General features: G+C 41.8%; 1 non-coding gene across 1 annotated transcript; it reads left to right on the top strand.

The window, feature by feature from the left end:
- Positions 1-6,799: 6,799 nt before the first annotated feature.
- Positions 6,800-6,906, top strand: LOC116147853 (U6 spliceosomal RNA). The gene has a single exon (XR_004131445.1). It is a non-coding gene; the product is annotated as a U6 spliceosomal RNA (small nuclear RNA).
- Positions 6,907-16,637: the final 9,731 nt, after the last annotated feature.

Raw genomic sequence — 16,637 nt, 5'->3', positions numbered from 1 at the left:
GAAAGCTCAAGAGGAGATGGAAAATCTACTATGTTTATCCATATTTTTGCTCACTGGCCCTTTCTTTCTCCCTGATGTTTAGAGAACTTCCTTTACTCGTTCTTTAAGATTGGTCTGCTGGTGACAAATTCTCTTAGTTCTCCTTCATCTGAGAGTATCTTGATTTCACCTTCATGCTTCCCCTGGATGCTTCCCCTGAATATAGTGTTCTGGGTAGATAACTTTTTTTAGACCCTCTTCTCTTCCTTCTGTTCACACCAAGCCTGGACACTCATCCAACCCTTGGCTCCTCACTCTCCTTATGCCCCACATCTGATATATCCCTCCATCCTTCAGTCCACTTCCATTGTGCATTACTCAGCTCAAGCTGCCATGATAAAGCACCACAGACTGGGTGGCTTAACAACAGAAATTTATTTTCTCACAGTTCTGAAGGCCACAAGGCTAAAATCAAGGTGTCAGCATGGTCAGTTTCTGGTGAGGACTTTCTTCCAGGCTTGTAGAGGACTGCCTTCTTAATTTGTCCTTACATGATGGAGAGAGAATGCAAGCCTTCTGGTGTCTCTTTTATAAGGGCACTAATGCCATCGTGGGGGGGCCCACCCTCATGACCTCATCTAAACCTAATTATCTCCCAAAGTCCCCATCTCCAGACCCCATCACATTGGGCCTTAGGGGCAGAGGGGCACGCAACTCAGTCCACAGCATTTTTTTCTGAAATTCTTTTGCCTTTTCCATCTCTCCTGCCATTTCTTTCCTACCTGGATTATTTCAGTAGTTCCCCTGCTGGCCTCTTTGCCTGCATTCTCCCACTCAAAGCTACTTCCCATATTGTAGCTAGACTGATGTATCTGAGGCAGATCTCATAACTCCCTTACAAAAAAATACTTCAGTCGTTTCTAGTAGACTTTCTGTGGAGTCGACACACCTTAACATTGCATGGAAATCTCTCCATGTTTGGGTTCCTGCTTCTGTCTCTGACCCATCTCTCCTCCCACCCCCTGTAATCACTGATACCTCCACCCGTGATAGCTCCATGGTACAGTACTTAGAGTGTGCTAAACATACCCTGCTTTTTAAGCCTTCCTCATTCTCAGGTATTATGGTGTATATACATAACGTATCGCAGTCTACTGGTGTCGTCATTTCATGTCATCACGTCACCTCCTCTAACAAGCCTTTTATGACCCTTAGGCTGTGCTTTTCCTATAGAGTTCACTATAGAGCATTTGCCCACTGTGTTATAGTTGTTTTTTTTCACTTGTCTGTCTCCCCGACTTGGCTACATGCTCCCTGAGAGCAGTAGCTAGCCCTGACTCCTCACTGGCTTCCAAGTGCAGTGCTGAACACAGGTAGATGTTTCATGTTTGCTTCTTAGGTGAAGGCAATTTGGTACCACTTCTGTTTTTCATTGGTGAAAAAAGTAACAAAGAGCACATAAGCCATCATTCCAACAAAGCGAAGCTAGCAAGAAGCCTAGAAAGCAAAGAATGTCACTAGCAATGAGTCAGTGGTCAGAGTTTCCAGGTCTAGTGCTGACACTCTGGGAAAAGGTGACCTTCATCAAATTATTTCATGTCTTTAGCCCTTCATCTGTAAAATGAAGGGGTTGGACTCAGTCGCCTCTTAAGATTCCTTCTAATGCTAAAGTTTTATAATTTCATGTAAGGAGGCCATAAATATTTGGCTGGAATTGCTCAGAAATCACCAGCTTGGGATATTTCTTACTCTACCAGAAAAGAACCGGGGGATAGCCTGGGTTTATAAAGAATCCAGGCAATCAGGATTTCTCTTTACTGCCCATCCATTTCTTTATTAATTCAACAATTATTGAGCACTTAATGTGTACCAAGCATATAATGCTTTTCAGTTTAGACATTTCATAAGTGCTGATAAACAGTAAGTAAAAAGGATGAAATTCTCTGTGAGGGCAATTTGACATATAATTTTCCAAAGTTCAGACAGAAATGCAGTGACTTCACAGGGGAAATCTCTATAGAAAGCACTGAAAACTGCTCTGTTCAATTGCATTTAGAAGCTGTTATGTAACTGTTACACTGAACAAGCATGACTCATAGGATGTAATCAATCATAAAACAACACTTCAAATTTATTCCACAGAGTTAGCACTTTCTCCCTTCTTGGGTGAAATATAGAGTGAATTTTTATTCTTCTAGTCACTTCCAGGTAATATATCCTTTGGTCAGTCATGACTGTGTCTGGGTTCATGTCACAGTAAAAACGTTGGTATCTCTGGCCCCCAGCTCGGCCTCCTACAAAACGCTGAGTTAGAAGAGCAACCTGTGTTCACGTCCCTTTCCGCATCCCTGCCCCTTGCAGCTTTCTAAAGGTGATTTCACACTTGCCCCAGTTTGGAATCCTGGGAGGAAGACAAGGAGAGGGCAGCCGGAAAGTGCTTACTTGTCTGCTAGTCTTGTGAAGGTCTAGTATCTGAGTTCTGTGACCTTGACAGGGAGTCACAGTTGCCTCCCTTGCTGGCGTTGTATGAGGTTTTTGGAGATGCTCCAGGCCGGGGCTCCTCTCACCTGCATTTCCCTGCAGACGGAGGGGCACATCTTCCTATGGCTGAGCACGTGCTCTTCCCAGGGACCCCGAGAAGCTGAGTACCAACTCCAGCTTTTTTATTCATCTGGCTACCCATCCAGATGACCCTCTTGGAAAGGACACAAGATACCCCCATACTTGCTTTCTCCTGGGGGTAGCCCACATCGGATCCAAGGGAACCACTCGCATTGTCTTTGCCCCCAAAGATCTAGAAAGCTGGGGGAAACACCAGGCACACGGACTACTTGGTACAAAACCACCCTCACCTCGAATCTCTAGTTCTCATTTTTAATGTACTTTTTATTTGTGCGAGGGGTTGAAAAGGGGTTGTCATCAGAATTTGACCAGCTGCATTGCAAGTTTTGCAAAGTGGAAGTCTGATGCCTCACTTGCTGTTGTGGTATCAACACCTGAGTGCTTTCAGTGAAACGTCCGTTCTCTCCTAGTTCCCTATGCCTTGTGATGCTAGAGTGACCAACTTCTAATCCCATCTTTGGTCTGTACTTACCACGTCACCCTGACAAGTAGCCTTTTCCTCCCCTAACTTCATCATCAAAGGGAAAGCTAATGTCAAGTCTTTGGGTATTTAAAGTGCTTAATTTCATAATCTGGAGTTTGGCTATTACATTCGTCTCCTAGGGCAGCCACAACAAAATGCCACAAACCGGGTGGTTTCAACAACAGAAATGTATATCTCACATATCTCACCGTCCTGGAGGCTAGAAGTCTGACATCAGAGTGTCAGGAGAGCCACATACCCCCAAAGACTCTCGGACAGTATCTGCTCTAAGGCCCCTTCTGATGGTTACTGGCGGTCTTTGGCTTGTAGCTACATCACTCCAACTTCTGCCTCTGTCTTCACATGACGATCTTCCTGGACGTCTGTGTCTCTGCAGGACCTTCTTATAAGGGCACCCGTCACCGGATTTAGGGCCCAGTCTAATCCAGTATGACTTCTTAACCTGATTACATCCGCAAAGACCCTGTTTCCAAGTAAGGTCATGTTCACAGGTTCTGAGTGACCAGGGGTTTAGTTGGGGAGAGCAGAAGTGACACTGCAGTCCAGTGCAGGTACTGTAATGTTTCCTCTAGAAAGGTTCAATACCAGCGCACGTATGACGTTGCATTTTGTTTTTCCTCCAGATAACGTTTTTAAAACTAGAGGGATTACATCCATTTTGGAAAAGGCCTATGGAAATGGGTACCTCTGGGTTTCACCGGAGTACACTGCATGGCAGTAGTCAGATTCATAGAGGAATATGACAAAGGAAGCAAGCAAACAGCTTAATGAGCATGGGTACGTGGCGTATGAGAGAATCAAAGCAAGCTAATAATAGCTACCCTAGAGATGAGCTAGTGGATGCTTTTTCCACAGCTGAATCCTCAGAGGGATGATGTAGTATTTGTTGATTTTGCCATGTGACTTGTGAAAACAAAAGCAATACAAAGAAGACAAATGGCATTGTCATTTTGAGTGCTTTGACTGTCACCACACACACTAAAGTTATAATAGCACCCGTCTGACGTGTCGTTCTGCATACTTACCAATTTTTAAGCCTCTGCAACATTTTAAGAAATTTTTCCTGAGGGTCGTCTTCCCCCACTCCCCACCCCTCCTCCCCCACCTCCGTACCAGGTTTCCCTTTTCCTGTAAGTTTGAAGGGTTGGTTGGAACCTTGTTCAAAATCATGCATAACAGCAGGCATAACGCTGAAAACGACTGAAGGAGAACTGGCGTGACGTCCATCAAAACTGGGTTCTTTCCACCAACAGCAAATGCAGTTTCGTCATGATTTATCAACGAAGTCTATCCTGAGAAAATCTGGACCGTCAGAAAGGTGCGATGAATCGTTCGTACTTACGTTCTATTTCCTATCCATTTACTCATCCTAGTCTTAAGTAGCTTCTTCCTAGGACCTTTGCTTTTGCTCGGCCCAGAGTGCCTTTCGGAAAGTCACAGATTTATCCATCTCTGCTCATGTAATGAGACTGCCATGCCACTTTAGAAACTTGGAGTGACTTCATCAAATAGCATGTATTCCTTATTCAAGATGAGCCGAGGCGTTTCTGACGATGACTTTCACTGCCGTTCTGCGTGGAGTTTCTCTTCTGACCGGGCAGATGCCGCCACATGCCTGCCTCTGTAGATGCAGATGGAGTCCGTGCATACTTTTCCATTCTTTCGGCGCCAACGATTTATGTCAAACTTAAATCTTCCTCTGGATAATTGTTTTCTTTGTGTCTTACTGTGTTACCGCTTCTTTCCTGCAATTTGTACATTCTTTTGTAAGACATGTGGATTCTTGTGAAAGTGTTATGGATGTAAATAATGCAAACAACACCCACACCATTACTTCGAGACTGTGGGTGCTGCCACACTTTCTTTTTGTTTTCTTTCTTCTTTTTCATCTTCTTTTTAGAAGAAGTCACCAAAGAACAGTTCTTAGGAATAGAAATGATGCAACCGCCTTAAAGATACAGTCAGCGCTCTGTTTTACTAATTAATGGAGAGTCGTGCTGATCTAAAAATTGGCCTCTATAACTGACGGCCAACCTGATTGCTTTGAACTTGATGTCATTTTGTGCTGGTTTAAAACACAGCAGCAGGTCTGACACCCTTTGTATAGTGTTCCACCATGAATTGAGCATGGCAGGAGGTATACTGCCATCAGTCGAAGTGACGTGGTTGTATAGTAACCAGAGAAATGATTGAGCGTCTCTAGGGATTGGTCTGTTTTTATAAAATAAGTCAGGCCACAAAGAAGATTTTTCTCCACCTTGGAAAAAGGACTAAAAAATACACATTATGCAAAAACCTGAGCTTGTTTGTACTCAGTCGTCTTCTAGGGCTCGCAGGGTATCTTTTACCTAAAGGGTAAAAGTGTTTGGAATCCCAAGGTCTACACAGAAGCAGGGCCATGAGGTCCCAGAGTCACCGATGTTAGAGACGGGACTGTGGCCTGCTTCCCGTTGTCTCCGCTGGCCTCCTTCTCTTTCATAGGAGATTTGTGTGCAAGGGAGGCTGGGACCACATCAGCACAGGCCACGGGAAGGAAGAAGAAGCCAAGATCCAGCGGGACAGAGGGAACAGAGCCTGTCTTCAGAAGCTGGCCCACCCCAGGAGGCAGCGAGGCAGACCAGTGTGCAGTGGTCAGAGGGCGTGACAAGCTCGGACTGGGCCAGGCTATTTGGATATATGAGTGTGTCCTTTCTGCCAGCAGAACACAGTGCTGGAAGAAGTCCAGGTGACAATACTCAGAATCAGGCACAGTTCCAGGTGATCGGTCCAGTCACTGCAGGTCCCCCAGGCGGTAGCTGAGAAGGGCGTAGGAAATCACATCTTGCTTCCCAGAGGAAGGGGCAGAGCAAGAATTTGGCAGAACTGAGGACCAAAGCCAAGGAATCTGGGATCCAGGGCTAGGAGCCAACCCCTGCAGAGAACTGACATGCTTAACAGAGAAACTGAGGCCAAAGGGAGTCGCAAGGCTTTGGCCAAAGGGTAAGAGAACTCTGAAACTCAGTGTCTACACGAAGAACCAGATTTCCAGGTCTCTAGGCAACCAAACCAGTTTTGTCTATTAATAGGTCTAAAGCTGATGACACTGATCAGGACTGGCTCAGACTGGTTGGGGGCAACTAAGAGCTTCTGGAACTTTAATGTGCAAAAGAATTACCTGGGGATCTTGTTAAAATAAAGATTCTGATTGGGTAAATCTGAGTTGGGGCCAATCTGAATTTCTAACAAGATCCCAAGTGATTGATGCTGCCGGTTATCTAGAATAGTAAAACTCAGAAAATCCACACTTGCTGTCATTCCTTCCCGCCCCCCCGCCGCCACTGCTCTCCACCCAATTCACCTGCCCAATCAGCTGTCCCTCCTCCTAGTCATGTCTGACCATCTTCTTTTCCCTTTTTCTCTTTCCCAACTTCCCAACCCCTTTTACCTGCTGCATTTCTCTGTCAAGACCAACAGAAAAAGAGCCTTTGTTTAGATGCTAGAAGGGGCAAGATAGCAAAAGCTAGAAACAGTTTCCCCATTGTTAGCACACAACTAAACCCTTTTAGGTGTGATGGATACAATTTTAGGTGTGATGGATACAATTTTAGGTGTGATGAATACAATTAGTCTAGCTTAATCTCTTTGTCAGTTACTGTCTCATGAAGAGCCTAATGAACATGTGACCTCTTACCTTTCCCTCCTGATATAACCTAACAGTTAAGATATATCTTCTGAGTGCTGGCTTCGGCAGCACATATTCTAAGGTTGGAACAGTACAGAGAAGATGATCGTGGCCCCTGTGCAAAAATGACATGCAAATTTCTGAAACATTTCATATTTTTAAAAAGACATTAAAATAGACGTAGATTAATGGAGAAATATACTGTGTTTAGGGTAGAGAGGAACCAATATAGCAAAAGTTTTAATTCTACTGAAATTAATCTATAAAAAGAATGCAAATCCAATAAAAATCTCAACAGAGTTCTAGTAAAACCTGATTCTAAAATTCAAATAAAAGAGCAAATGGCCAAGAATAGCTAAGAAAACTTTGAAGATAATGTAGAGGGTGTGGGAGAAAGAAAGAGTAGAGTGTGGGAGGAGGGTTCTCACTCTAGAAAAGCTCCAGGCTTAATATATAGTCAGAGTTATTAAAATGGCATAACAATAGATACTCTATGTAATGTGATCGTAAGTGATTTTGAGTTTCTTTTTATACTCCAAATATATACTAGTTTTGTCATGAAAAATAAGGCTAAAAAAATAAATGCTTTGGGGGAAAAAATCTTCTAAAAGATAAAAAATCAGAATGGTATCACATATTTATTTGATGTCGCACCCTCCCCCGGCAAATATATCTGTAAATGGTACACGTTAAATTTGTTTCTGCTTCTAGCACTAAGGGGCCACTAGTTCCTGGCTCAAACTAAAAAATAATCATATAATGTAGAGCTAGTTACTGAAACTCTCCCAGACATTCTACATATCCTTTTCCAATATATGAAATGGTAAAATTAATAGCTTCCCATATAAAACTAATAGCTTTACCTCGGAGGACTTGTTGCTGGAATTGTACAAGATAATATGCAAAAACACTTAACAAAATACCAAACATGATACAAATGCAAACTGTTATTACTAGTTAAGTATTTGAAATTGAGCAGTTGTAGATTTTCGAATTTTGCACTACCCCGTGTTGGTTTGGCTGGACTCTTTGAGGCCATTTGTATTCAGTGGTTAAGGGAGTTGGGAAAATATAGTTTAAATCTCACCTCTTCTCCCCACAGCCCGTCTCATTTCACAACTGTTTTTCATTCATTCAATGACTGTATTTCTTGAGCACCAGTATGCACGAGGGCCTGGAGTTACAATGGGCCTGGAGACACTGCCCTTGCATGCATGAAGCTCATGGATTAGGAGTGTACTTGTAGACAGGAATATAGGCAACTTTGAAATAAAGTGATGAGGGGGAGGGTATATAGCTCAGTGGTAGGGTGCATGCTTAGCATGCACGAAGTCCTGGGTTCAATTTCCAGTACCTCCGTTAAAAAAATAAAAATATAAACCTATTTACCCCCCTAAAAATTAAAAAAAATTTTTTTAAATGCAAAAAAAAAGTGACTACTGCTGTGATGTGGTAAGTCCAGGGTGCCACAGAGCGGGTCACCCCCCAAGCTTGGATGGTCACAGAAAAGTTCTTCAACCATGTAATGACGAAGATGATGAAATGTTCAGATGATGTAAAGGGTGGAGGAGAAGAGTGGAGGATGCTTGCAGACAGGGAGAGGGGGCTGCTGCAGGTTGCAGACAAGAGGGCAGAAAGCTTGCACTGCCCCAGGGGCAAGAATACCAATGGGACTACTTTGGGGTTTTTAAAAAAGCACCCAGATCATTTTTTGATTGATTTCAGTACTTCATAAAGTTGCCCAGACCAGGCTCAGCGTAGGCTCAGCAAGACGCATATTGTAATACATTTTAGGATGACCCCCTCCTCCCCAAAGCCTCCTGACCACTCTCCTACTGGCCTTTCCCCTCACTTTTCCTGACCTTTTCCTTTTGAAGATAGCACTCTGAAGGGGTGGAAAGGGGCTTTTCTCTCCTGAAGCAGCAGCATTATTAACAGAGAAGGAAAAGTCTCCCATGAGCTATAGCAAAATCCTGCAGATTGGTTTATGAATCACTGTAGCTTAGGCTAAAGCAACCTAATTTCCCGAAAGCCACACCATGGCTTTAGGCTTTCAGAGGGACATAAAGCTTGTATGATATTTACTCTTGGTTAAAATTAAATGGAAATTGAAAAAAAAAAAACCTGAAGAGGAATTCTCCTGGGAGATCATATTATTAAAGAAAAAAATTAAAGACTATAAAGCAATGTGGATGAAATATATATATTGCATGAAAGGAGGTCTGACAATATATACATCAAGGTGTTAAATTGATAACTATCTCTGAGTAATTGGGTTTCATGTGATTTTTTATACCCTTTTTATTGTGAAATATAACATACATCAGGGAAGGTGCATGATATATAAAAGTATAATTTAATACATTTTTATTAAGTGAGCACCACATAGCCACTACTCAAATCAAGAAACAGAATATGGTCCAGAAAGCCTCCATCCATCCCTTCCCACTCATAACCCACCCACCCACCCTCTCCCCACTGCCCTTGCTTTTATGATAACCTTTTTTTTCTTTTCTTTAGTTTTACCACCTAATTATATATTGATACTTACACATACTTATCTTTTCCTATTTTTTGAACTTTAAGAAAATGGGAACATACGATTTTTTGTTTCTGGCTTCTATCTTTTCATATTAGGTTTCTCAATTTCATCCATGCTGAGGGTACTGTGATTCATTCATTTTCGATGCTGTATGGTATTCCAAGATTGGATAAAGCACACTTTATTTATCTACTCTACTGCTGATGGACAGTTTGGCTGGTTTTCCGCTTGAGGCTATGATGGATAGAGTTGTTTTCTTTCGGTGCTTACCTGCACATATCTTTATTGTGGAAATCTGGGTCACCAGATATGCAAATCTTTAATAGATAATGCCAAAGAGTGAACCAAGCACAGCCGTAGCAATTGCTGTTCTCTGTAGCAGTGCAGAAGAGTTCCCATTACCCTGCACTGAAGTTCTGTCTAGTTTTTCCTTTAGCTTAGTGATCAAGTTAATTAGGCAAAATGTTTTTTCTAATATTTCCTAAAATTTTTAAACTTTTAAATTGAAGTAAATCGTTCTTACAGAAAAAAACACACACCGGTGTATAGCTTAATGGATTATTACAAAGTGAACCCACACCATACCCACCACCCAGGTCAAGAAATAGAATTTTCTCGTGACCTGGAAGCCATCTTCATGCCCCCTTCCAGCACAATCTTTTCTCTCCTCTTCAAAGGTAAACTATGTATATAGTTCTAACACAACAGACTAGTCTTACATGGTTTTGAAATTTATACAAATGGAATACAGGATACGTTATTTTCTGTGTAGCCTCTTTTATTTTCCAACATTGTGAGATTCATCCATTGTTATGTGGAGTAGTAATTCGTTCATTTTTTTCTTTTCTTTTCTTCCCACAAGGAAGAAATATTGACCTAAGAGAGCTGACCTACTCAATACGTTTTCAGCTCATGAACTGTATTGACCAATGCCACATGTGGATTGGAACACTTTACAGCGTTTGTATTTTGGTTCCACACAAATAATAAGCTTTTGAGCTAGAGATGCTGTAGGGAGAGAGAGTATGGTCCCCCAGCTGCCCTCTGATTTCTGTAATAATGCCTCCACCTGGAATCGTCTCCCAGTGATAATGGATGTTTTCTTTCCCTTTTTCTCCACCTGAAATGCAAAACAGTATTACATCCCCAGGCTGCACACTTTTATGTAAAACAGAGCTGTCATAGGATTTTACTGGAAAGTTGATTTATTTCTGAGGATCATGGGAGTCCAAGGATAAAACTGGCATCTGGCCACAGGGAGAGCCCTTGACCTAGAAGCAGAGAGAGCTTCAAAGCTGTGTTGGTACATAATGGAACAGGGCACTTTTAACATGAATCGTAGCCTCGAAACTTTCCAGGGGGGAGAAAAATCCTAAAACTATTCTCCAAAAGGAAAGGTAAACTCAATAGCTTATATTTTTTTTACTCTTTCAGATAAGCAATGCTAAATCCTTCTACACAAAACAGTTGCTTAAATCCAGATTTTAGGGTTTTCTTCTAAGAACAAAGTATCAACTGAGCTTGAACCCTTAAAGCAGTATCTTGATATCAATCTATATTTTTTAAAGCAGCCAAACAGGCTTTCAGATGAGAACTTTCTGAAAGGTTGTGTGTGAATGTGTATAAAATGTAATTTTTCTTCTTTTTTTTTTTCCTTTAGGCCTTGAGATGTAATTATTAAAGCTTCAAATGTCCCTAGTGATATTAGCTAGATAATCAAATTTGGATCACAGGAATGAAATAACCTAAAGTGTGCCTTCATTACTGGCTCTCCTCAAAATAATTCACTTAAGATAACTCTACCTTCCCCCACCCACAAATTCATAACTAGACAATGGAGGTAACCAGGAAAATTAGCAAGAGCAGTCAAAATGGTCAAATTCATTCTCAAAACAAAGAATGCCATGTTTAAACATGACAGGGAAAAATTTCGCCACCACAAAAATAGAATAAAACCTTGCTGGAATCAAACAAAAACCAACAAATCAAAATGCTGAATAGAATTGCAAAATTTAGGAGACCTTATTGCTAAAGTAGCTGCGGAGAAGCTTACTGATTAACTTTCTTTAAAAAATAGGGAAGAATACCATTTCTTAAATAGCTGAGAATAGTTTTTATTTGTAAACATACGTACCCATTGGAGAAATTATCGATGGATGTTATAAGTCATTTGAACCAGAATATGACTAGTCTTGTAGAAGCTTTAAGCAAAATCAAGATTTCATCAAATTGAGCAGTGCTTAAGTGTTTTTGTATCCTTTCTTTTACTAAGAAGATAAAAAATCCCTTCTTGTTCCCACCCACCCACCGAGGCTAGGAGAAACTCTTAGACCAGGAAGGTTCAGGGTGGGAAGTTACTGTATAAGATTCCCCATTCTCTTTTGCCAATGCTGTTTAATCCCTGTGTACCAGCCTTCCCTGCTATTTCACGAAAAGAGGATCCCAGCTGTGCCAAATTGTGTGATAGCTACATAATCTAGACACAATCCCCAGGGGTTTAGAACAAAAATTAACAAATATATTTAAGCTTGAAACCTTAGCTATGAAGAATATCTCTTAGTTTCCCAAATATTCATAGACCAGTCTGAGATTCCATCGTCATGCTTTATAAGAACCCAAGAATGAAGATTCCTATGAGAGAGGTCTTCTAGAATCAGGTTTTGCTCTTCACAGAGATGTCCACTTTCTGTGGGTGTTGAAGTACAACTAACACTGGGCTGAGAAATAGACGTCTTGTGTTCCAGTACTGAATTTGCCACCAACTAGTTGTATAAAACCTGCCAATTTCCTGCAACTCTTTGGCGGAGATCCCTGTGTATAAAATGAAAAAAAATTGAACTAGATTCTCTAAGGATCCTTCCAGGTCTCGTAATTGTGCAAGTTATATTTCTAGACCGAGATTAAGTAATAGATCTTCCTCTCCGCGTTATTCCACATCCACCTGGACTCATCAACACGTTTTCTTTCTTGCCAATGCTCTGAGAAACAGGTTTGGGACTGGGACCCTAACTCACTTCTTGGTTCCCAGCTCAGGTCACTTCTCAGATGCCAAGTGAGCTGAATATGCTTTTAGCAAGATTATCTCCTTAGGTTCCTTTAGAGCAATCCACGGTCACATTGGGTCCTTCTTCTGGCACTGGAATTCTCATGATGCTCTATGGGAACATTATATCAAAACGGAAAGTGTGAGAAAGGCGAGGTATGAGAAAGAACTCCAGGCTGCCATATATGTTTGTGATGCCCCCTGGAAGGCTGAGAATCCACAAATAAAAGGATCGCACTCTTTTCATTTCAACACCTTTAAACCTTTGAGAATTATCTAATGGATCGTGTCAAAGTTTAATAATTGTAACTAGAGCCCGGTGGATGATTTGAAATAGTATGTTTTAGAGCACCATCAATGAGACCTGACACGTGAGAGAATTTTCCTGCACTAAGAACCACGGCGGATGCCACATCGAGGAGCTGCAAACTGGGAGCAAATCCACTCCATCCTACTAGGAGCCCTTCCTGTTTTGTCAGCCAGCATGGTTTCCTAAATCTCAGATTGCAGCCGAACTGTTCTGCAATTCTATGGCTCGCTATTTCGGGAGCCTAACACAGCAGGACAAATGTGCACAAGTCCACACAGTATGACAGAAGAATTAAAAATGTATTTACCATCTGTTGGTAGTTTCCTTGCGGGCTCTTTTCTTTTCCTCTCCTGGAGCCACGAATAAGGTCTTCTTACTTCCTCCCATCCTCAGAGAGCAGAGTTCTCTCTTCAGATCTTTGGAAAGCAGGGCTTCCCCCGCCCCCAGCCTCCTTTAAATTTCCCAGGTTGTTGAACTCTGGAAGTATTTCAGCTTCTAGGATCGCTTCCCTTACATATAAAGTAGAGCGAGCCTGCGACGAGGTGGTCGTGTTTTATACCTTTTGTGGTGGCCAGGTTACTTTCAGATCCTACGCCTGAGTTCTGGTCACAGTGGCTTCTGGGAAGCTCAAGGATGGAACAAGGGACGTCAAATACAGGTCAACTGAGAGGGATTGAAATCCTTCAATTAGGCTTGGGAACTGTGGCCCTTTACAAGCTACGTAGCCCTTACTGTGATGGGGTGTGCCAGATGCAAGTCAAAATTTCTAACAGGAATCAGTCCTCCGAATGTGGCTGAGACCGTGGACTTCAGGTGAGAGTCATTTCCAGCCATGTAGCAATGTGGATAAAAATCATAAGCTGGAGTATAGTTTTGTTAGTTGGGAAACCAGTTAGGTTGACTGGAAGCTGTTTGGTATATGTAGGAATATTCAATTCTTAATAAGAATCAGTAGGCTTAATTTCCGGGATATATGTATTATTCATTCAAAAATAAAAACCTAGTAAGTAGAGAGGAGCATTAAAATAAAAATAAAATAAAATATTACAATGCAGTGTTATGACTACAACTGGCCTGTATCATTCAGGTAATGACTTGTTAAAAACTCTCAGGCTGTGTGGGTGGATAATTTCACCTTGAAACCAGTGCTGGATGACCCTGGACTTTAGGCAGGTCCTTTAAATTCCGAGCCTCAGTTTAAACATCTAAGAAATGGGAAACATGGTGATATCTCCCAGGATTGTCATGGGGATTAGATGAAATGACATTTGCAAAACTCTTGCCATGTTGCCTGGCATAGCATAAGAGCTTAATCTCAACGATAGCTTTAAAAAATTATGATTACTGGAAGTTATAGCTGTGCCATTTTCTGTTTTTCTCAAAACTTGCTGTCAGATTCGTGCATGCTCTTCAATTGTGGTTTTGATTTTTTTTTTTTTTTGCTTTTCACAAATCTGAGCCTGAATGTAAAATCCAGCTCATTCTGACTCAGCCTTACTAGTTATACCAGGTATAACTAAGTCAAAAATCAAGTCAATAGAATATATACCATAGTGTGGAAAAGATGCATTGATTTTGGATTAGCTTATGAGGTAACTGTTGTATGGGGGGCTTCAGGCTTTGCACATAGTAGGTCCTGAAAAATATGACTGATTTGTTAATTCATTTAATGGTTGATGAATCTTAGTGGGTGCCTATCATGTGCCAAAGACAGTTCTGGGTGTTTGGGGTTTATCAGTGAATAAGACAGGAAAAATCTCTGCTCTCCTGATGATAAACAAACAGAAAGGAAGTGACTCAGAATGTTCTAAGGTAATACATTTATGGAGCAGGGTTGGGGGATCAGGAAAGTCAGGGTATATAATTTTAAGTAGGCTGCTCACAGCAGGCTTCACTGGGAGATTGTTTTGTTGTTGTTTTTTGTTTCTGCTTTGTTTTTTAAGGAAAAAAAGGCTAAACAAGGTGACTGAGTGAGCCATGTGGATATTCAGGGGAAAGCATTCCAAACAGAGGGACCAGCAAGTAGAAGGGCCCTGAGGCAAGGGAGCACCTGGCTTGTTTCAGGAACAGCAAAGAGGACAGGGAGGCTGGAGCCGTGGGAGTGAGGAGGAGGAGGGAGACAGGACATGGCATCTGAAAGGCGGAACACATCCTGATTGAGTGGGGCCTCGTAAGCCACAGGAGGATTTTGACTTTGCCTCCAAGTGGGACAGAGACAAGAGATGCTTCTGAGCAGGGTTGCGGGTGTCACCTGATGCAGATGCTCTACTAAGCGGGAGCTGAATACTGGAAGCAGAGAGATGATTTAGGGGTTCCTGCAATAATCCTGACGAAGGATGGTGGGTGGTAGTGGTGGTTTAGCTCCAGTGGGAGCAGCCCCAGAGGTGAGCAATGGTCAGATTCAGCATATATTTTGAAGGCAGAACCAATTGAATTTGGGGGGCAGATGGGATGCCGGTGTGAAAGAAAAAGAGGAGTCAAGGTGCTTTTTGGCCGGAACATTTCGAAGGATGGAGCCGCCATCTCCTGAGACGTGTGAACGAGAGCTGGATGAGACATCTCATGGGGACTCTGAGAGAACAGGTACCTCGGGATCTCCTTCTAGCTCCTGGGGAAAACCTCAAACCAAACGAGCTTCCCAGTTGTGCTTGGAAAGATGAGACTCACAAAGGCTGAGGTTTTCACAAGCACTTTTTTTTTTTTAACATTTTTTATTGATTTATAATCATTTTACAATGTTGTGTCAAATTCCAGTGTTCAGCACAATTTTTCAGTTATTCATGGACATATACACACTCATTGTCACATTTTTTTCTCTGTGAGTTATCATAACATTTTGTGTATATTTCCCTGTGCTATATACAGTGTAGTCTATTCTACAATTTTGAAATCCCAGTCTATCCCTTCCCACCCTCCACCCCTCTGGTAACCACAAGTCTGTATTCTCTGTCTGTGAGTCTATTTCTGTCCTTTATTTACGCTTTGTTTTTGTTTGTTTGTTTTTGTTTTTGTTTTTTAGATTCCACATATGAGCGATCTCATATGGTATTTTTCTTTCTCTTTCTGGCTTACTTCACTTAGAATGACATTCTCCAGGAGCATCCATGTTGCTGCAAATGGCATTATGTTGTCAGTTTTTATGGCTGAGTAGTATTCCATTGTATAAATATACCACCTCTTCTTTATCCAGTCACCTGTTGATGGACATTTAGGCTGTTTCCATGTTTTGGCTATTGTAAATAGTGCTGCTATGAACATTGGGGTGCAGGTGTCATCCTGAAGTAGATTTCCTTCTGGATACAAGCCCAGGAGTGGGATTCCTGGGTCATATGGTAAGTCTATTCCTAGTCTTTTGAGGAATCTCCACACTGTTTTCCATAGTGGCTGCACCAAACTGCATTCCCACCAGCAGTGTAGGAGGGTTCCCCTTTCTCCACAGCCTCTCCAGCATTTGTCATTTGTGGATTTTTGAATGACGGCCATTCTGACTGGTGTGAGGTGATACCTCATTGTAGTTTTGATTTGCATTTCTCTGATAATTAGTGATATGGAGCATTTTTTCATGTGCTTTTTGATCATTTGTATGTCTTCCTTGGAGAATTGCTTGTTTAGGTCTTCTGCCCGTTTTTGGATTGGGTTGTTTATTTTTTTCTTATTGAGTCGTATGAGCTGCTTATATATTCTGGAGATCAAGCCTTTGTCGGTTTCACTTGCAAAAATTTTCTCCCATTCCGTAGGTTTTCTTCTTGTTTTATTTCTGGTTTCCTTTGCTGTGCAGAATCACAAGCACTTTTATAATACTCAGATGAACAGTTAAGAAAAAAGCAGCAGCTTTTTGGTTATATTTCCTCCTCAGTGCCAAACAATGAATTTCGTTTTGTAGTCTTTTCCTCCACCCACTCCACACCCTGAAATGCCACTCTGGAAAAGGGGAGCTGCTGGTGCATGCTGGCACCAGTAGAGGGAGCTGAAGAGGCCTCCGGAAGACCTTTGAGC

The sequence above is a fragment of the Camelus dromedarius genome, chromosome 19 (genome assembly GCF_036321535.1).
Source record: "Camelus dromedarius isolate mCamDro1 chromosome 19, mCamDro1.pat, whole genome shotgun sequence".
Classification (NCBI taxonomy): domain Eukaryota; kingdom Metazoa; phylum Chordata; class Mammalia; order Artiodactyla; family Camelidae; genus Camelus; species Camelus dromedarius.
Note: the sequence above shows the minus strand (reverse complement) of the source record. Positions and strands in the feature narration are given on the sequence as shown.